Source organism: Urocitellus parryii, chromosome X (genome assembly GCF_045843805.1).
Source record: "Urocitellus parryii isolate mUroPar1 chromosome X, mUroPar1.hap1, whole genome shotgun sequence".
In the NCBI taxonomy this organism is placed as follows: Eukaryota; Metazoa; Chordata; class Mammalia; order Rodentia; family Sciuridae; genus Urocitellus; species Urocitellus parryii.
Genome location: NC_135547.1, coordinates 22853297 through 22877724, shown reverse-complemented (window position 1 = coordinate 22877724; position 24428 = coordinate 22853297).

The window sequence follows — 24428 nt, the reverse complement described above, 5'->3', positions numbered from 1 at the left end:
ATTCAGCCTTCAAGATATATGTCAAGCTGCTTTATTTCTCTCTAGCCCATTGTTGCTACCTTAGTTTAAGTTTCTTTCATTCTCACCTGAAGCCTATATAGTGGTCCCCTATGTGGTCTTCTGACCTCCATTCTCACCCTCCTACATTTTTCACAGAATGTCTTCTAACAATGTGTATCACATTATATCCTCTCCTATGTAAAACTCTTCAGTGGCTTCCCATCGCTTTTAGGATAAAATTCAAACTCCCACAAAGCCCTACATGACCTAGTTACTGCAAACTTTTCTAACCTCGTTTTATACCATTCTCTTCTACGTTTAAGTGTTTCCATTTGTAAAAGGAACCATTTCAGTGCTTCTTATGTGCTGTTTGTTCTGCCAGGATTTTTCCTCTTCTGGCTTTTCATATTTCAGTTTGTTAACTTTATAAGAAATATCTTCCCTTCCTATTAAAGTAGGACTCCTTTCAACACTGTATCATAAAGAGGTTTCTTCTCCTTAGAATATATTAAAATTTGTAATATTTTTATGTTTACTTCTTTAATGCCTTCATGCCCAGTTACTCTCACCACTGAGACTGTTTTGCCCACTACATATATAATGTTTAGTAAAGTATTTGCAATAATCTAATGAATAAGTATTAAATGATTTTGTCTAAGCCAGTAAAGTTTAAATGTGTTATTGTTAATGTTTATACTTCCTCATTAAGTATCCAGTTTGGAGGTTGAGTTCCAAAGACTATCAAATGGCATAAAGGAACCGTACCTTTCTTATTAAAATCTTCTCTCTAGCAGATATAGTATCAACCTAAGCATAAGGGAACTATAGCTTTTTTAAATTTAACTCTGCTCTTTAGCAGACAAAGTGCAGTATATGTGGTAATGAAAAGTTCAAACTCTTAACCCCAATCAGAGCCACCTCTCAGATCAGAAAAATCCTGTGGAAAAACTGAAGCACTTTTGTCTCTTTAGGAGATTTGATTTAAAATTTAACTAAAATATCTATAAGTCCATGTGAAATATAGAAACTTACCAATAAAGATTTAGAATAATGGGACAAAAAGCAATACTTATGTATTTGTTTCTTGCCCAATCTCTCCACATGATAATTCTGAAGTGTACAGGTACCCCTCCTCATGTAATTTATTGCCAAATATGTAAATTTGGGGTAATTTCATATTGACTACTGAAAGGAAACCGAGGAACCAGGAGATAGGAGAGCGAGAAATGAAAGACAGAGACCAGGCAGAGATACACAAGAGAGTTTATTTGTCAGAGCTGACAAATAAAGGCCATCTCTCCATAGATGGAGAGAGGCAACACAGGCTTGAGGTTCCAGATTTTTATGAAGGAAGATCACCGATTAGAGCCGGATGGGTTGTAATGTGAGCAGTTAAGGGTGGGCTTGGTATGAGGGAGTGGTGAGCCTGTCTCAGAAACACCCTTGAGTGGAAATCAAAACTTCTTTTTTTTAATGGCTGTTGTCACTTAAGATGGCTGTCCAGATGCTAAGCAAGGACCTTACAGTTACCATATTTCCTTCATAAAGAGTTTAAGTGCAACCACTGCCCAGCATATGGAGGAAAATGTGAATGGTAATTTATTTCCTGGTAATGTTGAAGTTTTATCATTTGACATTTTATAGTATAGACATAGAATAACACACTTTCCTACTATGTCTTTTCTTGAAGGTTTTAAGCCACCATTACTGCATTCCTAGAATATCCAGTTGTTTTCACTGTTGATTGCACTGCTACACCATCTGGGAGGATGACCAAGGGACCTGGAATTAGAGTGAAAAAGAGTGGTTCTACCTATGCAAGGACTATGTCTCTCATCTGCCATATCTTCAGACCAGCCTAGATAGTATAATATCACTACAGTAATCAAAGACAAAAGAGGACAACCAAAGAATCTGTTGGCAATGCAAAACAGGTTCAATGGACAGAGCTGTGACCATCCACTGTCTGATTCATGACACAGAGCCTGTGCAAAATGATGGGGTGACTGCCCTGGGTGTCATCAGTGGAGAGTGACACTTAAAAGATGCCCTGTAGCCACCTTCACAACCTTCTTGTGTAAAAAGCAAAAGAGGGATCCACAGTTGAAATGCAAATGGGAGAGAGCCAAAGCTTAAGACAATGGTGTTGTGAAATCATTCTGTTTAACTTGTGTGAGAGTTGTCCCAAATCAACATCTCAGTACCAGAGTAGCAGCTGAGCCATACACAATCCTGGAGAAAAATACTTCATCAGCTAGTGGAAGGTATCCACTAGCTGATGAATTTCAGAGGAGCAAGTGTCTGAGTTCAATTGTCAGGCCTATTCCCTGAATAGAAGAAAACAAAGGTCCCTGAGACCCTCAGGGATATGAGTATACACTGGGGGCAGCTCACATGGACCGAACTAAAGAATTCTTAGAAAAAAAAATTGAGGAAGGTATCTCAAAACACTGGACATCCACTTGCCAAAAGTAAAATGAGTAATATTCAATATCCAAACCCACAATCTTTAGCTTGATTTTCTCTATTCTTTGCCTCTTTCTATTTCCCAATGACAACAGTAATCTTGAGGATGGCCAATTTCTTCAGCTAGTCCTTTGACTAGTAGCCTGAAGTAAAGTCCAATGACTTTTTACTGCCCCAGTTAATCAGTAAATATCAATTTCTTGATCCCAGAGACACTACTCAAGGGTTCAGTACTAGGTACATTTTACAAATCTTTAATATTGTCCCTAAAGAAACCAAAATTTCCAATGAAATGACTAGCAATCACAAAAGTCCAGCTCATTTTCAATCTCCATGCCTTCTTTTCGTTATTCAAGTGTTGGCCTGACAAGATGTTTCTTTGCTTATACAAGGACCAAAGACAGGAGGATGGTTTGCAGGCAGACATCTACCCTATCCCAGTTGAAAAACAATTAGAAAAATAAAGCAAACAAACCAGAGTTGGGCATCCCAATCAGATGGCTTTCTATGGAAGATCATCACTTTGACAGTAAACTTATTTTTATAAAATGTTAAGATTAGCAGAAAATCAAGCTGTCCCTTTGAGTGCATTTCCCCTCTTGTCTAAAGCTTGTGAATTAAAGCCACTATTTTTGGCAGATTTGAAAATAGAATGTGGGTATTAGAAAAGATGCCATGGTTTTTTCTTCTTGAACCATTTGAAAAGAAGTGCTGAGGAAGGCATCATTTTTAGTGTGCTCTTTTAGCGACTTGGGAAGAATTCGACTGCTTTATTGCTTGTGAACACACAGGCCCTAGAGCCCTATATTCTTAGGATAAAATGAGCTTTGGGACCTGAAGAGCCTCTACAGAGGCCTCTTTTATTGCTTACAAACTTCCTTTGTGATTAAGATCCATCCCAGACCTCAGCAGTTAGGTAGCACAGGCCCCACATCTGCATATCTGCTAGCCAATTTCCTCTCTGCTTAGGGGTTCCCAGACAAGTGTTAGAATTGGGTGGTTTTATTTCTTTTAGAAACAATTATAAAGCTGAAGTCCAGAATATATTATAATGAACACCTTAAATCCCTGACACAATGGTCCTTTACAAAGTGACTTCCCTTTTAACAAAGGCAGTTGTGACTTTAGAATTTTTCTTCTGTATATATTCTTTAATATACTGTGAGGGCTGAGAAGAAAGGTAGAATTCATGTTAACAATACAAATGATGGAAACTGAAACAAGGTGGAGGAGGGCTGGGGAGCTCACACTTTATTGTACAAGCATGTAGAAGCTGTGAAAACTCTATACAGTTTAAAAAAATAAAGCTTTGAATTCCACATGAATTTCTACTGAATCAAAGACATTAAGAGGTAAGTTAGCTTTCCTAGGGAAGACAAATAAAATAGCAAGTTTCTTAATATACAATTCACAGATGAAATTCATCTCATTAAAGCAGAGTTCACTAATCTACAAATTAATTTTAACAATAATAACCAAAGTGTCTGATTGAATAATAATTTTAAGAGACCAATTCTCCTCTCCTCAAACTCCTAAAATCTTGTTTTGTTAGACTGTATCTACACAGTGACTGGGTCACTAGCAAGGATCATCAAAGTAAGCCACAGACTTTCCTACCTATAATACAATTGCTTTATGAGAGTGGCAGAGCATTTGGTTGGATATGTATAAAAAATCCAGCACTTAACTCCTCCTTCCAAATTGATTACACATGATATTATAGATGATCTCATCCCCTTCACCAGCTGAACAACAGAGTAGCTAAAGAGATCAAGGTCACTTCTCAACTCAGATATCCTGGCTTCTGTCCTCATCTTTCCAGGAAAATAGCTTTGGATGAAGATTTTCCTAGTGTCTTCCTAATTTTCAATTTAATTGGACCTCTCAGCTTCATTAGAAACTATTTTCCTACTCCTTCCTCTTGGAAAGTCATCCTTTAGCTCTGGTAATACTCAATCCTAATTCTTTGTCATGGATACCTCTGGCTGTTCTTTCTTTCTTTGTTCTTTTTTCAGGGGGTAGCCCGAAAAAAAAACAAAAAAACAAACAAAAAAAAAAAACAAAAAAACAGTGAACTCAGGGACCTACTCCCAGTCCTATTTTCTTATAATTTGGTATCATTTCTTTAGATATTGCTTTCTACTTGCTAAAGCAATTCCTATGAAGTCAGAATTAAAGATGTGCAGAGAGGCAAGGCTTGGATCCAGAGAACTGAGGCCAATTTGGATTGGAGAATCTCCTGAGGGATTGAAATACTAATGCCTCCAGAGCCCTTCCTCCATCCTTATCAAGATAACGGGCCCCTGCTCCACTGTGTTGCCAAGGTAACCTGTCCCAGAGATTATCCCTCCCTACAGGGAGTTATAAAAGTTAATTAATGTGCCCTGAGCTCCACCCCCACCATTGTTCCTGCCCGGATCACTCCACCTTGGCCTCTCCTGTCCATATGCTTCTCACCTTTTGGTCATCCCACCTGGGCCTAGTCACATAAGCTGGAAAGAAATAAGTGGGAACAAAACAGGAGAATAAAGGAAATTTAGGGTGTATAAAGAGGCAGAAGGTTCTCACTTCTTGGGATACCAGAATACCAGCTATGACCCCCTTCTCCCCCACAGGAGAAGTCTATGTTAACCCTTTTTGAATAAACCCTGCTTTATAAGCCTTGGCATGCTTCCCTATTGTTATACTTCAATGGGTAAGGAAGCAGGATTCCTCACTGGTACCCAGGGGTATCACCTAGAGAGAGAGTTAACCCAGAGACGCATAAGTTTAATACAATCCTGTTCAAACTCATTATTTCCTTCTGTGAAATCTTTTTACCCCCATAAAAAAATACCCAACCTTTGGCAACCCATATTTTTGTTAAAAACCATTACTATTGCTTCCAACTACTCATCATTGATTATGCCTTCTTGACTCCTGAAAATCAATAGCTAATAAGATAATCCCCCAAATTCCATTCAACTCCATCCCCTCAGACTCTCCTTCTCCCTCACTTCAATTTTATAAGGGCCTTTGCTGTCTCTTTCCTGAACTGTTACACCAGTTCACTGACTCTGTATCCTGCCTCTGCTTTCTATTTTTTCTTTCTTTTTTTTTTTTATTGGTCGTTCATAACATTACATAGTTCTTAATACATCATATTACACGGTTTGATTCAAGTGGATTATGAACTCCCGCTTTTACCCCGTATACAAATTGCTGTATCACATCAGTTACCCTTCCATTGATTGACATATTGCCTTTCTAGTGTCTGATGTATTCTGCTGTCTCTCCTATTCTCTACTATCCCCCCTCCCCTCCCCTCCCCTCCCCTCCCCTCCCCTTTTCTCTCTCTACCCCTTCTACTGTAAATCATTTCTTCCATTTGTATTAACTTGTCTTACCCCTGCTTTCCTCTTATATGACATTTTGTATAACCCTGAGGATCGCCTTCCATTTCCATGCAATTTCCCTTCTCACTCCCTTTCCCTCCCACCTCTCATCCCTGTTTAATGTAAATCTTCTTCTCAAGCTCTTTGTCCCTACCCTGTCCTTGTTTACTCCCCTTATATCAAAGGAGTCATTTGGTATTTGTTTTTTAAATATTGACTAGCTTCACTTAGCATAATCTGCTCTAATGCCATCCATTTCCCTCCAAATTCTATGATTTTGTCATTTTTTAATGCAGAATAATACTCCAGAGTATATAAATGCCACATTTTTTTTTTTTATCCATTCATCTATTGAAGGGCATCTAGGCTGGTTCCACAGTCTTGCTATCGTGAATTGAGCTGCTATGAACATCGATGTAGCAGTGTCCCTGTAGCATGCTCTTGTTAGGGCTTTAGGGAATAGACCGAGAAGGGGAATAGCTGGGTCAAATGGTGGTTCCATTCCCAACTTTCCGAGAAATCTCCATACTGCTTTCCAAATTGGCTGCACCAATTTGCAGTCCCACCAGCAATGAACAAGAGTGCCTTTTTCCCCCGCATCCTCTCCAGAACTTATTGTTGTTTGACTTCCTAATGGCTGCCAGTCTTACTGGAGTGAGATGGTATCTTAGGGTAGTTTTGATTTGCATTTCTCTGACTGCTAGCGATGGTGAGCATTTTTTCATGTACTTGTTGATTGATTGTATATCCTCCTCTGAGAAGTGTCTGTTCAGGTCCTTGGCCCATTTATTGATTGGGTTATTTGTTATCTTATTGTCTAATTTTTTGAGTTCTTTGTATATTCTGGTTATTAGGGCTCTATCTGAAGTGTGTGGAGTAAAGATTTGTTCCCAGGATGTAGGCTCCCTGTTTATCTCTCTTATTGTTTCTTTTGCTGAGAAAAAACTTTTTAGTTTGAGTAAGTCCCATTTGTTGATTCTATTTGTTAACTCTAGCGCTATGGGTGTCCTATTGAGGAATTTGGAGCCCGATCCCACAGCGTGTAGATCATAACCAACTTTTTCTTCTATCAGATGCCATGTCTCTGATTTAATATCAAGCTCCTTGATCCATTTTGAGTTAACTTTTGTGCACGGCGAGAGATATGGATTCAGATTCATTTTGGTGCAAATGGATTTCCAGTTTTCCCAGCACCATTTGTTGAAGATGCTATCCTTCCTCCATTGCATGCTTTTAGCCCCTTTATCAAAAATAAGATAGTTGTAGTTTTGTGGATTGGTTACTGTGTCCTCTATTCTGTACCATTGGTCCACCCTCCTGTTTTGGTACCAGTACCATGCTGTTTTTGTTACTATTGCTCTGTAGTATAGTTTGAAGTCTGGTATCGCTATACCGCCTGATTCACACTTCCTGCTTAGTATTGTTTTTGCTATTCTGGGTCTTTTATTATTCCATATGAATTTCATTATTATTTTATCAATTTCTACAAGATATGCTGTTGGGATTTTGATTGGCATTGCATTGAACTTATATAGGACTTTTGGTAATATCGCCATTTTGATGATGTTAGTTCTGCCTATCCATGAGCAGGGTATATTTTTCCATCTTCTAAGGTCTTCTTCTATGTCTTTCTTTAGGGTTCTGTAATTTTCATTGTATAAGTCTTTCACCTCTTTTGTTAGGTTGATTCCCAAGTATTTTATTTTTTGGGGGGATATTGTGAATGGAGTAGTTGTCCTCATTTCCGTTTCAGAGGATTTGTCGCTGATATACAGGAATGCCTTTGATTTATGCGTGTTGATCTTATATCCTACCACTTTGCTGAATTCATTTATTAGCTCTAATAGCATCTTTGTAGACCCTTTTGGGTCTGCTAGGTATAGAATCATATCATCTGCAAATAGTGATAATTTAAGTTCTTCTTTTCCTATTTTTATGCCTTTAATTTCTTTCGTCTGCCTAATTGCTCTGGCCAGTGTTTCGAGGACTATGTTGAACAGAAGTGGTGAGAGAGGGCATCCCTGTCTTGTACCAGATCTTAGAGGGAATGCCTTCAATTTTTCTCCATTCAGAATGATGCTAGCCTGTGGCTTATCATAGATTGCTTTTACAATGTTGAGGTATGATCCAGTTATCCCTAATTTTTCTAGAGTTTTGAACATAAAGGGATGCTGTACTTTGTCAAATGCTTTTTCTGCATCTATCCAGATGATCATATGGTTCTTATTTTTAAGTCTATTGATGTGGTGGATAACATTTATTGATTTCCGTATATTGAACCAACCTTGCATACCAGGTTGATCCTACTTGATCATGGTGTATAATTTTTTTGATATGTATTTGAATCCGATTCGCCAGAATTTTATTGAGGATTTTTGCATCAAGGTTCATTAGAGATATTGGTCTGTAGTTTTCTTTCTTTGAGGTGTCTTTGTCTGGTTTCGGAATCAGGGTGATGTTGGCCTCGTAGAATGAATTTGGAAGTTCTCCCTCTTTTTCTATTTCCTGAAATAGCTTGAAAAGTGTTGGTGTTAATTCCTCTTTAAAGGTTTTGTAACACTCTGCTGTATACCCATCCAGTCCTGGGCTTTTCTTAGTTGGTAATCTTTTGATGGTTTCTTCTATTTCCTCTATTGTTATTGGTCTGTTTAGGTTGTCTATATCCTCCTGACTCAATCTAGGCAGATCATAAGACTTAAGGAATTTATCTATGCCTTCACTATCTTCTATTTTATTGGAGTATAAGGATTCAAAATAATTTCTGATTATCTTCTGTATTTCTGAAGAATCTGTTGTGATATTGCCTTTTTCATCCCGTATGCTGGTAATTTGGGTTCTCGCTCTTCTTCTCTTTGTTAGCATGGCTAAGGGTCTGTCAATTTTATTTATTTTTTCAAAGAACCAACTTTTAGTTTTGTCAATTTTTTCAATTGTTTCTTTTGTTTCAATTTCATTAATTTCAGCTCTGATTTTAATTATTTCTTGCCTTCTACTTCTTTTGCTGTTGTTTTGCTCTTCTTTTTCTAGGATTTTGAGATGAAGTATGAGATCATTTATTTGTTGGTTTTTTCTTTTTTTGAGGAATGAACTCCAAGCAATGAATTTTCCTCTTAGAACTGCTTTCAATGTGTCCCATAGATTCCGATATGTTGTGTCTGTGTTTTCATTTAACTCTAGGAATTTTTTAATTTCCTCCTTGATGTCTTCTAAAACCCATTGATCACTCAGCAACCTATTGTTCATTCTCCAGGTGATGCTTGCTTTTTCCTTTCTTCTTTTATCATTGATTTTCAGTTTCATTCCATTATGATCAGACAAGATGCATGGTATTATCTCTACCCCTTTGTATTGTCTAAGAGTTGCCCTGTGACATAGTATATGGTCTATTTTTGAGAAGGTTCCATGTGCTGCTGAGAAAAAAGTGTAGCTACTTGATGTTGGGTGGTATAGTCTATATATGTCAATTAAGTCTAGGTTGTTAATTGTGTTATTGAGTTCTATAGTTTCCTTATTTAACTTTTGTTTGGAAGATCTGTCCAGTGGTGAGAGAGGTGTGTTGAAGTCTCCCATGATTATTGTATGGTGGTCTATTAGACTCTTGAACTTGAGAAGAGTTTGCTTGATGAACACATCTGCGCCATTATTTGGGGCATATATATTTATGATTGTTATGTCTTGTTGGTGTATGGTTCCCTTGAGCAGTATGACATGTCCTTCTTTATCCCTTTTGATTAACTTTGGTTTGAAATCTATTTTATTAGATATGAGTATGGCCACTCCTGCTTGTTTCCGCAGTCCATATGAGTGGTATGATTTTTCCCAACCTTTCACCTTCAGTCTATGAATATCTTTTCCTATCAGATGCGTCTCCTGTAGGCAGCATATTGTTGGGTCTTGTTTTGTGATCCATTCTGCTAGCCTGTGTCTCTTGATTGGTGAGTTTAAGCCATTAACATTTAGGGTTATTATTGAGATATGGTTTGTTCTTCTAGCCATATTTATTTATTGATGTTACTAAACCTGATTTGTTATCCTCTTTGACTACTTTCCCCCCTTTACTGTCCTACCTCCCATTGTTGGTTTTCAATGTTATTTTCCATTTCCTCTTCCTGTAATGTTTTGCCAAGGATTTTTTGAAGAGATGGTTTTCTAGCTGCGAATTCTTTTAACTTTTGTTTATCGTGGAAGGTTTTAATTTCATCTTCTATCCTGAAGCTTAATTTCGCCGGATACACGATTCTTGGTTGGAGCCCATTGTCTTTCAGTGTTTGAAATATGTTATTCCAGGATCTTCTAGCTTTCAGAGTCTGTGTCGAGAGATCAGCTGTTATCCTGATTGGTTTACCCCTAAATGTAATCTGCTTTCTTTCTCTTGCAGCTTTTAAAATTCTCTCCTTATTCTGTATGTTGGACATCTTCATTATAATGTGTCTAGGTGTGGATCTGTTATGATTTTGCATATTCGGCGTCCTGTAGGCTTCTAGGATTTGGGATTCTGTCTCATTCTTCAAGTCTGGGAAGTTTTCTTGTATTATTTCACTGAATAGACTGTTTATTCCTTTGGAATGGAGCTCTGTGCCTTCTTGTATCCCAATGACTCTTAAATTTGGTCTTTTGATATTGTCCCATATTTCTTGGATGTTCTGCTCATGGTTTCTTAGCAGACTTGCTGAGTTGTCTATGTTCTTTTCCAGTTGAAATACTTTGTCTTCATTGTCTGATGTTCTCTCTTCTAAGTGATCTACTCTGCTGGTAGTATTCTCAATTGAGTTTTTAAGTTGGTTTATTGTTTCCTGCATTTCTAGGATTTCTATTTGTTTGTTTTTTATTACCTCTATCTCCCTGTGAAATTGATCTTTTACTTCCTGGATTTGTTTGTCAATGTGATGTTTCATTGTCTGATTTTGCTGTCTCATGTCTTCCTTGAGACTCCAGATAATCTGAAGCATGTATATCCTGAACTCTTTATCTGACATTCCATCAGTTGCAGCTATTACCTCTTCTAATGTTGAGTTGTCCTGCATTGCTTGTAGTCCTTTCTTTCCTTGTCTTTTCATACTGCTCACGTTTCTTTCTGCTTGGTGCAACTGTTGTGTTTTTGAAATTTACCCCCTGGCCTGTCTTTCCAGTGGGCCGCAGGTATCTTTGCTCCCCCCGCTCCGGCACGTTGCCGCTCCCCAATGCGCGCCACAGACTCCAGCCGCAGGGCGATTGCCTATCAGGCTATGCGCCCCTCCGTGCGGAGAAAAGGAGCTCCCGCAGTCGAACTTTGCACGATGGAAATCTGTCTGGAGCCCCTCGATTTCGCTGGAAATTGGCGGCGGCCGACTACGGGTTCGGGCGGGGCGGCCCAAGCCGCTCAGGGTGACCGCCGCTTGCAAAAGCGATTGCTGGCTCCGGGGCTTGACTTCTGCACCCGCCGCGGTGCCACCTGTGGAGCCGGTTAGCTGTGGCCGCGTGGTTAGGAACCGGACAGGTGGGGTGGCTGCTCGCAAAGCGAGAGCTAGGCCTCCCGGGGGAGCCCCTTGCCGGAGTGGCTAATGTCTGCGGACTAGACCTCTGTGCCCGAGTGGCCGCCCAAGATCCACTTCTCTGGGACAAACTGTCACTTCCAATAAACCTACCAGATCACGGCTGCTCTCCTCTAAAGGGAATTATGCTAGGAGTTCCTCCGTATGTAGGCTGCAGCTGTCCAGGTGGGTCTTTCTTATCCCGTTAAAGTGGAATTGCTGCTTCCTCGCCGGCCGCCATGTTGGATCTCCTTTTGTCTCACTGAAGTTTTTCATCCATTTCACTTTGTTTTGATTAGTGGAAATATCAAGTACATATTCTGTACCACAGAGCTGTAGAGGGCAGTCCACATCTGCGATCTCCAGATGGAGAGGTCTGCCTCTGCTTTCTAATACCTATAATCTCTCCTCCTCTCTCAATCCAGAGGAGTATTTCTAAAATAAATATTTGATAAAGTCACTTCCCTTATCGAGAATCCAAGTTAACCATACATTATTGGGACTGAAAATTAGTGAAATCACTCTGGAAAGCAGTATGGAGATTCCTTAGAAAATTTGGAATGGAACCACCATTTGATCCATTTACCCCACTCCCTAGCATATATCCAAAGGACTTAAAATCAGCATATTATAGCGACAAAGCCACAAATATTTATAGCAGCTCAATTCAAAACCAATCCACATGTCCTTCAACAAATGAATGCATAAAGAAAATGTGTTATATATACACAATGGAGTTTTATTCAGCCATAAAAATAACATTATGGCATTTATGGGTGAATGGGTAGAAGAAGGTGATTAAAGGGGAGGAAGGAGGGAAAGAATAAGGGAAGAACAGTGGAATGAATCTCACCTAACTTTCCCTATGTACATATATGAATATATCACAGTGAATCTCATCATCATATACATCCACAATACACTAATTTTTTAATGTATAAATAAATAGAAGAAAGATCAGTAGAGTAGAGACAAGGGAACAGGGAGAGGGAGGAGAAAAGGGAAAGGGGAAATAGTGGGACTAAATTAGAACAAATTATATTCCATGCTTTTATACTTACGTCAGAATGAATTCTAATGTTATGTATATCTAAACGGAACTAATAAAGTAAAAAAAAAAGAATAGAACTTAAAAATTTCTACTGTCTACAGTTCCAATCCAATATCTTTTACAGAAGAATAAGAGTTACAATTTATTGAACACTTACTATGGCTCAGGCCTTGTGGTAAGCACTTGACAAATACACTTTATATAAATTAATCCTCAGTCTATTTCCACGAGATCATTGTATAGGTGAGGAAATGAAAATTCAGATCAAATAATTTGCCTGAAATCACATAGCTAGCAAGTGGGAGAACTCAACTTTGAACATATTATTTCTGATATAGAACCACAAAGTTATACAACTGTTATCCTTTAGCATCTTGCCAATGTTGAATTTCCAACTTCATTTCCACAATGCTTCCACATATATTGTCTACAATGGATACATCTCAAAGTACTCATCATTTCTCAAGAATACCATATCCCATCTTTTGTCATGATATTCCTTCTGCCTAGGATGGATTTTTCTACCTCATGGACTTGATAAATTTCTACTCATTATCTTAAATTAATTCAAATACCATGACAACTGTGTAGCCCTGCCCAACCTTCCCAGTTAAATCATTCCCTCCTATGTAGAACTAAGAGAACAGACAGATGTGAGTGGTGGGAACCCAAGGTTAAGGGAACAATTCTATCAACTGGGCTCACTGTGATGACTTTATTTTTTAGAGGGATTTACCTGCAACCTTCCCTAGCGTAAATCAACAGGATATGCTACATTCCTACAAGAGAAATGCACATGCACACCAGAAGTATTGATAAAGAGTATTTAAGCTATCCTAAAGGGGGACATTTTTGTGATCCTTACGCAGACTGGATTCCAGATCTCAGGGAGATAAAGATAATTCCCCTGAACCATAAAATCTGTAAGAACAAGTTCCAATTAGAACCACTCAGGATAAACTAAAGTGATCTACAGTTATCATGCATAACGAGGACTTGAAAGTCTGATGTCATCTTGCTGTCAGTAAAATGTCAAGAGGTGGACCTGAGCAGTACTCTTTGGAAACTTCCCTGGGAACTTCAACAAAACTGAAGAGAAGGAGGGGTGTGCCATCCTTTTTCTAAGTGAACTCATTCTCTCCTTGAGAGTACCCCTTTTCCCTTCTCTGATACATTCAAATAAACTAATGCCTGTTACTGTGAGTGACATGTCTGAAATCTTTCTGACACGATCACAAGAATTGGGGTTTGAGGAGGGGGTCTTCACCTGTAGAGTTCAATACCATGTAATAGGACCATACTGACATTTACATACAACAAAATAGAAGTTCAATGAGGACAGACAGCATTTTCTTCATTCAATGCTATTTCTCTGGTATCTAACACAGTACTTGGCATATAGTAGGCATGAATAGATGAAGAGTCAATTAATAATAACTCTCTCACGGCAACTGGATCACTATACTGAAGTGATGTTACATGCTCATGTCTTATATCATACTTCAAGCTCCTTACTATGGAACCTTATTTAATTATTGCCTATCCATTGATCGTAATGCAGTGTGTGACTCATAGTAGGCACACATTAAATACTCATTAAAACAATAAATGTCTGAATTTTATTACAGAATCATTATTTGGAATACTTGGAATACTGTGTTCCTAATAGTTTCCTTTTAAAAATGTAAATATCCCTGAGGTGAATGACAGAAGCCACACTTTGGTAATTATCAGGTATTAGGATTTTAGCAGAGATTGATTTTCCAGATTGATTCCCAAGGTGACAGCTGCCAGAAGGTAGGCACTTGTACAGCACAGAACACGGTACAGTACAACAGGTATATAATAATGGATACAATAGAAGTCCCTGAGCTATCCAAGCATTGCTTAAAGGAACTCAATGTCATGAAAAAGAAGAAACAACAATAAACTTGTAAATATCTAGATTTATAAGGTGACTAGAAGTGGAGAACAAAGCAGATGGTCAAATGAATTGACTACTAGTTAGATGAGAAACAGGTTAATCTGGGAAAGATATTCACAGATGAAAAACTTTCACCTGATATTCTACCATTCTGATGGGATAATTCTGACACAGGAGCACATGGAAAACACACACCTTACTGAAGAACAGATATCATGAAAATTATGAATAGAAGGTAAGGTATCTCCATTTTGTTTACAGCTGGCTCTGGATAGCACTCTGATTTTAAGCTCTCTATATAATGAGCATTTGAGATTGTGATTTCTGGCAAAGGCCTCAGACACTGCTTGAAACTTACAGGGCCACTAACACAGCCCTCAATCCTCACAAGAAACATATCCAAAAAGCCCATCTTGGCATATGCATTCCTTAGTGAGCACCTGGGGTTCTTTGGCTAAAGGAAAGAAAATGGATAGAAAAACTCAGGTTTCAGCCTCTTCAAGAATTAGATTTATCTGATAATACAGTTTTCATGCAGAGTTAAAACCACTTAATGGGTCTATTTTCAAAGCTTCTTTGCATTGATTTTAGAGAGAAGAACATTTCTAAGGCCCTTTGCAAGATTTAGCTTATTTATGCCTCAAGCAAGCTGGAATATAAAGTTTCTGAGGAAGATAAAAAAACCACACTCAATTCACAGTGGCCTCAGTAGATTGGGCACAAAATGAAAATAACAGAAGTTACATGTCATTGTACCCAATAAATTTGGGTTGTCATTACTTCTGGGCCACAGGAAACCAGAGATAATCCCAAACACTCTGGAAAGCAGAATTGGTCCTATAGCCCACTGAAACTAGCAGGGGCTCAATGACTTGCTGGTTTAATTTGAAAGCAGGAAGCCCTTCCTTATTTTTCTTTCTCCTACTCTAGAGTTTTAAATTTCCACCATTATAGTCAGTATTTCCTTTGTGTTAAGGCACTCAAGTGAAATTGAAAAAGAAACCTGTTGGTATAAAGATATTATCCCATTATTATATTTAACTAACTTTTTACTGCTTTACTCTTTATCTACCAGGGAACCATCCTGGGAAGAAGAGTATGGCCTGGAAGGCACAGAATCAAGAGTTGGAAATAAGGAAGGGGAAAGTTTGGAGTAGTGCCTGGACAGGGTTTGGATCAGGGCTGGCTACTATGAATAGCTATGGTTAAACAGGAAAGGGTACAAGAGCCCTAAGCACCTTGTTTATAGGTACTAATAAGACCATGTAAGGAAAGGTGGGGAAATATCAAGTACTCTGACAAATTCCTCCATGTCAAAAATTTCCAAGGTAGCCCTTAAGGATATCCCACCAGTTGAGCTTGACTCCTTTTTCTCCCTCCTTTGCCTCCCAATACTTCTGAAAATACACTCTTAACAAAGTCACTGGGAGACAACACACCAATTCACAGGGATAGAGGATCCACCTATCAAAGAAATAGGATCAGGAAGACATTCTATGCTTCTCTTTAAATAAAATTTTTCCATGTTAAATGTCACAATCCAAAAATGTTTTACTGTTATCATCAGTTAGGAGACTAGATAAGCATAATTATTCATCTCTAATGTCTAGCATATCCCTCAGTGTCACCAAGATCTTATGGGGAGTTTACCTAGACCAAGTTAATCATGGTAGTTTCCTTCCTTCTGGGGAAAGAACTGCTTATGCCTCAATTGGGTCCCAGTTTGAAGCCTTGTGGTCTTGTATCCTTCATCCCCATTCATCACCATCATTCTTGCTCACAGAATAAAAGCATCAAACCTAGTTTTGCTTACTATATTTTCAGCCCTCTTCAATTCAATCCATGTTCTTTTGTTCATATGTCTCTGCTTTCTGCATTCCCTCTGGAACCTTGTTCTATTGTTAGTAACAATTTTCATATTTTTTTTACTTTTCTACAGAACATTCTCTCTGCCCTATTATTTACGTACTAGGAGCTGTCCTTTCTCATGACTATTCTAAAGGGATATTTCACTTTATCTTCCTCTCAGGGCCAAGAAAGAAGTTCTGCCTTTTGCTCACACATCTCAGCATTTCCGTCACTTTTAGCAACTCTTCCTCCACTGAAGCCCAAACTATAGTGCAAGTACACCTCCACCTTCTCATACTTTACAGTGGCACTGCCCACCTCAGATGTCTGCCCCACCTTGTGATTCTAATAAGGTTTCCTCCCACACAGATGCCTGTTCAAGGTGAAATATGTCTTTCTGTGCATAAACCATATCACACCCTGACCTAGCAATTGCTAGACTCTTATTCAGAAGGCTTTCATTTGTACCCCTTTCAAGTCTCACTACCTTTTGACAAAAGTTTGTAACTTAGCCTCACCTAGAACTCAAATGAAGACCTCACTCTCATATTCTAGGTATAGTCAGCTTTGCTCTCTCATTCTCACTATATTAGCCATTAATCTGAAAATTATTCCCACTCTCAACACCTCTCCATTTCCTCATTCTGTGATGTCCCTCCTACTTGCACACCCTCACTTGCCAGACTGATTCCCTAAACCCCTGTTCCCAGGTAATACAAACCAGAGAAATGTCATAGACATATTCACATTAACTTTCCTCAGATGGGCCTTCTCTGTTGCTGGTCATCTTATTCCACTTTTACTTTCTGCCTACACAGCCAATGTCCTACTCAACTCAAGCACCAAGTTTCAACTTCTCTGCACAATTGCAAACAAAATAAATTTTAAATATATTTGGACACCTAAGTCTTCTTACTAACCATTTCTGTTTACTATAAAAAGTCATTGAGTAGGTTTCATTTTGTGTATCTCTTTGCCATGCATTCCTTTATTGACTCTCACCACTGTACAAATCATTCACTGATCCAATTAGCAAATTCATCAACCTATTCTCCAGCTTAAACATACTCAATGCTTCAGCAACATTTCATGTTTTCACATCTTATTTGTTAAATAAATACCATAGATATTTTTTGTCTGCCCTGTTTATCACTTCCTAATCTTTACTCTCCTATTCCTTCTTTCCCAACAGAAAATTCCTTTGATGACACTATCACAACCAGGCTCTAAGTTTCTTCCACCTCTCCCAGATATTTTTCCCTCCTTCATTCCAAGCTTGCACCCCTCATCCACCACATCAAATAACATTCCTACTAGAGCTTTAAAATCTTTGTCACCTTTGCCTTCTGCTGGATTTGCCTTGTCAAAACCCAAGTTTCCAGAAAGCACGACTCTATTTTATCTGATTCAGTTTCCAGGCTACAAAGCATTCCTGGCAGGGGTCACAATATAGCACTAAATGCTTCTATTACACATGTATTTTATGAAACAGCACTTGAGTTTTCAAAGTACTTCATCACTTCTTTGATTTATCTAAACTCACCCATCTATATCAACAATCCCTGCAATGCATTACTTGGAACACTAATGATGTGGGATATTAATAGTTTCTATATGAAGAAATAACTATGAAATGACAAGTTGGGAAATGCAGGATAAACAAAAGAAGTTAATATTTCTGCTACAGAAATTATGAGTCTTTAATATTCTCATATATAATGTGAAAAGTATAACATGACTAATTTTCAAATGCATTTGCCCTAGAACCATTTTTCTCATTGTCTCCTGAAATAATGTATTGAGAGACATAATTTGCTAAAATACTTCAATTTCACATTCAGCCATTTCTATTTTCTCTTCTTGTATCTTCATAATGCATTCTTAAAACTCCAAAGGTATTCTGGGTCTCTTATGGTTTAGATATTCATTGTTCCCCAAAAGCTCATGTATGAGACAATTCAAGAAAGTTTATAGGTAAAGAGATTGGATTGTATGATGTTTAACTTAATCAGTGTATTAATCCCATGATAGGGATTAACATGGTGGTAACTGTAGGTAGGTAGGGCGTAGCTGGAGGAATTAAGCCCCTGGGGATATGCCTTTGGGATATAAATTTTATCCTCATTGAGCAGAGCTCTCTTTACCTCCTGATGCCATGCTCCCAACTGCTTTCCTCTGCCACACACTTCTGCCATGTTGTTATACCTCATCTTGATCCCCAAGGAATAGAGTCAGCCATTTATGGACTGAGGCCTCTGAAATCATGTCACACAAAAGCTAGGCAAGTACTGAAAGTCATTTTTGATTCTTCTTTCAAATAAACCTTTCTGCCTCTAATTTTTCTTCTCAAGGCTTTTGGTCACAGCAGTGAAAAGGCTTACTAAAACAGGGTCTCTTCATTCTAGTTGATGATATTTGCCCTCTATTCCACTAGGCAAAATGTTCCCATTGTACATGAACCCTTGACTTTTAATTTATATTTCTCTCTTTTAAATGAAAATAATATTTTATCCTATGAAAGCTAAACATTTCTTTGTGCTTCTGATTTCTCAGCATGTCCATAATCTTGTTCTCCCCACCACTATCAACCTTCTCCATCCCTCATTCTCCTAGGATGCATACCCCTTGACCCAGACATGAACTCACTTAAATCCTCCTATCCTAAAATAAACAAATCCACACCCCCATGAAAGTAATCATTTATTTCCTGTCATTCCCTTTCTGCCATCTTCTTGAAAGACTAGACACTACCCCATAGTATAAGATTGCTGCTTTTCTTTCTTAATGTGTGTTCACTTCTTTCCCCTTTACAGTCTGCCACCTGTCCTCACCTTGACCAACATGCTTATAAAGGTCAACATTTTCATAATTGTAGACCCTAAGGCCTCCTCTAAATATTCATCCCAATGGCCATTGTAGAACATCTGGAATGTTCATCATTTATTCCATCCAAGAGTTCTTTTATTTCCCACCTTAAATCCCAGTCTACTCCTTTTCGAACTCCTTCATTGACTCCTCTTACACTGTCTATACCCTAAATGTAGTAGTTTTCCAAAATTCTCTCTTTGGTTCCCTTATCTCACTCTACCCTTCCCACCTAAGTGAACCAATTTCCTCTTGTGCCTCTATTCTTTATACCTCTTCTGAGCTTCATATCTGCTTACCAAATATCCACTAGTCAATTCTGTTAATTTGGCCATAATTTTTGTGGGCACAATTGCTACCAGTTTCCAAGTTGTTAGGGTTTTTTTTTTCAGTCCTGATAATTGAACCCAGTGTCACACAAAAGCTAGGCAAGTGCTGAAAGTTATTTTTGATTCTTCTTTCACCCATTGTCCAAATACGCTCCTTCTAACATGTAATCCCAAAAGCCACTAAATTGTTTTATCTAAAAAATGTGATTTGTATCTATCCTTCAGTTCTAAACATTTTCAGTGCTCCAGTTTAAACTTACATTATGCAAATGTACCCTAATTCAAGTCCTAGAATATGCTGTACATCATAGGCATTCAGTATATGTTTCCTTTTAAAATTTTTTTAGTTATAGATTGACAGAATACCTTTATTTATTTATTTTTATGTGGTGCTGAGGATTGAACCCAGTTCCTCACATGCTAGGCAAGTCCACTCTGAAAAGGACAGCCTGTCCAGTAAAGACAATAAGCTTTAGAGCCATATTTGCCTGGATTCATATTCTAGCCTTACCATTTACTAGCTTTTTAGTTAAGCAATTTAAACAACTATTTCTTTATACTTCAGTTTCCTCATTGGTAAAATGAAGATAATGATTCCTACTAAATAAATAAATTCATGCAAAATGCTATAAAAATAGTGCCATAAAGCAAGTAAATCAGAAGTTAAGTGTTATTATCATAATTACCTCCTTACACATTAATTGTGACAGACTCAAAAAAAAAGCAGCTCCATAGACTTTCTAGTTATTACTTTCCCTGGCCCTGGCCAGTATCTGCTTTAATAGAAAAGGCCTTCTCTATATATACCAGGCTAATCAAAGATTCTGTTTTGGTCAAGAAATCACTTAAAGTGACAACATCAATACTGATTTGAAAGCAGGGTTTGGCCCAGATAATTTCTAATCCACTCACTCTACCTCTTGAAAATTCAGGGTTGAATGCCACTAAGGATCTGATCATTCTTTTTGTGATGTTGTTTTATCACAAATCAGAGCTGAACCTTCCCAAAAATTTTAGCCAGTGTTAGAACTTTGAGGATGGAAATTATGTATAATAAGCCAAGTGGTGTATCATTGAGTCTGTTCAAGTACAGAGATGGAGTCTATGGACAGCAACAGAAATCTAGTAGTAGGAAATCAGTAGAAATTATTAGACACAGACACAGACTGCTTAGTTTCAAAACTTATTCATCTACTTGCTGAAGTGTGACAGAGAGGAAGTTGCTTCATTCATCTTAACTTCCTTGCCTAATTTATGAAATTGTGATATAATGGCAAATTCTTTATGAGTTACTTTGGAGGATGACATAACAAAATGTATATACAGTGCCTGAATAAACTTTACTTTAGCATTATCATCATTGTTCTTATTAATAGAACTTAAGTCCAAGATACTAGCCCATAGTAAGAGACTGAAATCTAAGTCAAAAGCAAAGAGCAATTATGGGGTTCCCATGACAGAATATTCTAACTCAGCCTGCATTGGACTTGTTTTCATTCTACCTTATTCCCTACGCCAACTCATTTCCCAGTTCTTTCTCCTGAAAGTTGGAATCTTGTCCTCATGAATGACTATATGGATTTCTCCTCCATATTGGAACTGAAGAGTTCAACTGCCTTACAAGGTCCTCCATGGCCTATACAATCCTTCCTCTTCAGTCTAATCTGCCACCACTCTCATTTACATTTTACCATTCAGTTACACTGAATTGCTCATATAGGCATTGGGGTTATAGCAGTGAACACAACAGACAGAATCCATTTAATATCATGGTACTTATATTATAGTAGTGGTGTTGATAATAAATATGTAAACAAAACAAATAACACAATTGCAGATTATAACAAGTGCTATGAAAAATGAAAAAAGAAGAATATGATTGATAATAGGGTAGTCTTTTCAATAGGATGTATAGGAAAGGTCTGAGTGGTGTCATTTCAATTACTATTAACATTATTCTGCTCATCCGCGGGATTTCAGCCTCAGACTTCAACTGTCTCCAGGAGGCCTGCCTTGAATCAACAGGTTAGGAGAATCTCTCTTCTAGGCTCTCACAGAACCCAGTATATGCCATATGCAGAGGATGATTCATAATAGATACTCAGTAGGGCAGGAGTTCCTAACCAGGTGACTGTGGGCATGTAAAGAAAACATTTAGAAAGATTGCACTCAGAAATCATTGTGTATGTGAATGATGTTTTATTTTTCTGAAACTAGTGTTCATCATTTTTGTCATATTCTCAAACACTAAATGATCTCATCAAAGGCTATGATCTACTGCTGAATTGATGGTCAGTGAACTATTAGATTTCCTTTCCTCCTTGTGAGCACTACATTAGCTCTTCTTGGATGACTTCTGTCCCAGAGGTATATGTGGCTTAATGCTAAATTAGTACCCACACTAATTCAGTTTGTTAATGTATTTAACATCCCTTTATTGAGTGGGTAAAATACACCAGACACTATGTTAAGCACAGTGGGAGTTAAAGAAATGAGGTCTGAATATACAGCAAGGCAAAGGCCACACACCATTTCCTCATGTATATCAATTCTCTTCTATTTGGTCATAAACTCCTGTAAAGACAAAACCCCTCGCTGTGCTTCTTGCTAGCCCCTTTAGCTCTTAATGTGAATTCCTCATGTAGATGGTGCTCATTGAAAGGCTATTCATTCTGTGGTCATTTTTGTCAGAAGAGAGGGCGGTGAGCTGAATTCTATCATATCTAGTTAACGTGGGATTGCGTATACTTTCAGGAACATGATTACATATGATTTATGAAAGGTAACAGCCCAGAAAACACAAATGCCCCTGAATAAATGATGTGACCCCCTCCTGAATCTGAATGACAGTACCCACTGGAAAATGAGTGAGTTTCCTAGGAGGGAACTAAAATGGCCATAAAAAGATATCTCAGGGCTAAATTTGTTCCCAATGGAGGCCACAATAAAGCAAAAGGGCATAATTTAAAAAGCAACAGGATTATTCAAACCAATGACAGCTTCCTAGGGGAGAACTTAACATCCAGAAAACAGAATGTATGGGAAGGAGGCAGTAAGGGAAATAAGGAGGAGGAGAAGGGAAATCCTGTGTTGCTGGTGGCCTCTAAATATCATTTCGATTGTCAAATGGGAAATTGCTCCTTGAAACTGTCTCTGAAGTGACTCTAGACACTTATCCTTCTCTCTGTCTAATTCCTTTTGAACACTAAGACATACCTAGCTAAGCTGAGAAAACAAATTATATTCCTTCAGCCTGAGTAGTTTTTCTTAGAAAACTAATTGAAACCATGTTTCAAAATATTTACCCTTTTTTCTCCAGACACTGCTAAAATATCATTTTATACTTTCAGTATTGTTAAAAGGCAAGTTGTGGGAATGCAAGACATACAATATTCAGAATTGGCTTTTTTGAGAGTAAAGCTTTGCCAAATCATATTATTTGGGAAGAGGAGTCATCTAAAATTGTTTAGGCTCTAACTTGTAGAGAAAGATTAAAGAAAATTCTAATCAAATCTTATGAAAAAAAAATTTAACTAACTGCTAGTAAGTTGCTTTAGTAAAAAACTATCTTTGATAAACTTTAATTAAGAGAGGTGACTCATTTTAACTAGAATATTATTTGAGAGTAGGTGGGTGCAAAAAAATGGTTATTTAAGAATTGTTTTTAAAAGAAGTTCAGTTTCTTCATTTTCTTAGGTAGACTTAGCATGTCCTATACAATATTATTTCACTATTTGTTTTTCCAGGCAAGGGTAAAACAAAATCCAGTGTTTTCCAAATGATCATAAGTTCTAAATATGAGTTTGGGGGGTTATAGAATATTGTCATGTTGTGTATCTGAAAAGAAACCTGAAATTTTAAATGTTCAAAAAATATATAAGCATCTATGGAAAATCAAACTTCACATAAATGACATCATTTCCAGAAATGCATTGTATAATCACAGATCCTATGAATATTTTGAGAATTATATTATATTAATTTCTTATCAAAATGTTAGGAAATCTAGGTGTGATGATACATGCCTGTAATCCCAGCGGCTCAGGAGGCTGAGGCAGGAGTTCAAAGCCAGCCTCAGCAATGGCAAAGCACTAAGCAACTTAGTGAGATCTTGTTTCTAAATAAAGTACAAAACAGGGCTGGGGACGTGGATCAGTGGTCGAGTGCCCCTGAGTTCAATCCCTGGTACCCCCCCCCACGCCAAAAAAATGTTAGGAAATGCTTCCTCACATCAATAAATATGCTGCTCTAGGAATTTTAAGGCCTGAATTCTAATGCTGGTTCAGAACTTATTTGTTGTGTGGCTTTGAACAAATCATGTCAAATCATGCTCTGGCCCTCCTCAAGAAAATAAAGCACCTGGAGAACTCAATCTGTATTCTCTCCAAGGTCCCTTTTTAAAACTTCACTGAGCCTAACAGGTTAAAACACTCATCCACTAGTGTTTTTGTTGTTGTTGTTGTTGTTTTGTTTTGTTTTAAAGATACAGAAAGGAAAGTGACCAATTGTGATTCTCTAAGTTAACACAGCCTACCACATAATAGCTAAAAGCACCCAGTATTGTTTGCTGTAACAAACTAGAGGATACAGGGGGAAAAAGAGCCCCAACAATGAAACAAGCCTATGTCCGATAAATGCCATTTCCCCTATTATCTTCATGGTCTTAAGAGACAAATCAATAAGCATGGAGCCAGGTCCCTGTCCACACTGCCACTGCCTTTATTAATATTGCTTTTTTCGATTTCATTAATATTGCAAATACCAGCAAACAATTTGTGTTTAAACTTCCCTGTTCTCTTATTCTAAGAGATGACAGTTTAAAAGGACAGAGAGCTATATTTGTCTGAATTCCATATACTTGAATTCTAGAATAATCCTCGACAGCAAAGTCATTTCCTAGCTAGATGTGTGAGTTACTTAGATCACATTTTGACCTATGAAGGACACAGAATACACAAGTGGAAAGAAAATACAGAGGACTGGGCTTTAATGGCTGCTGTTTGAGATAGTTACATGCAATTCCATTCAGACCCATGGAATTGCCTAGGCTTACAAGATAAG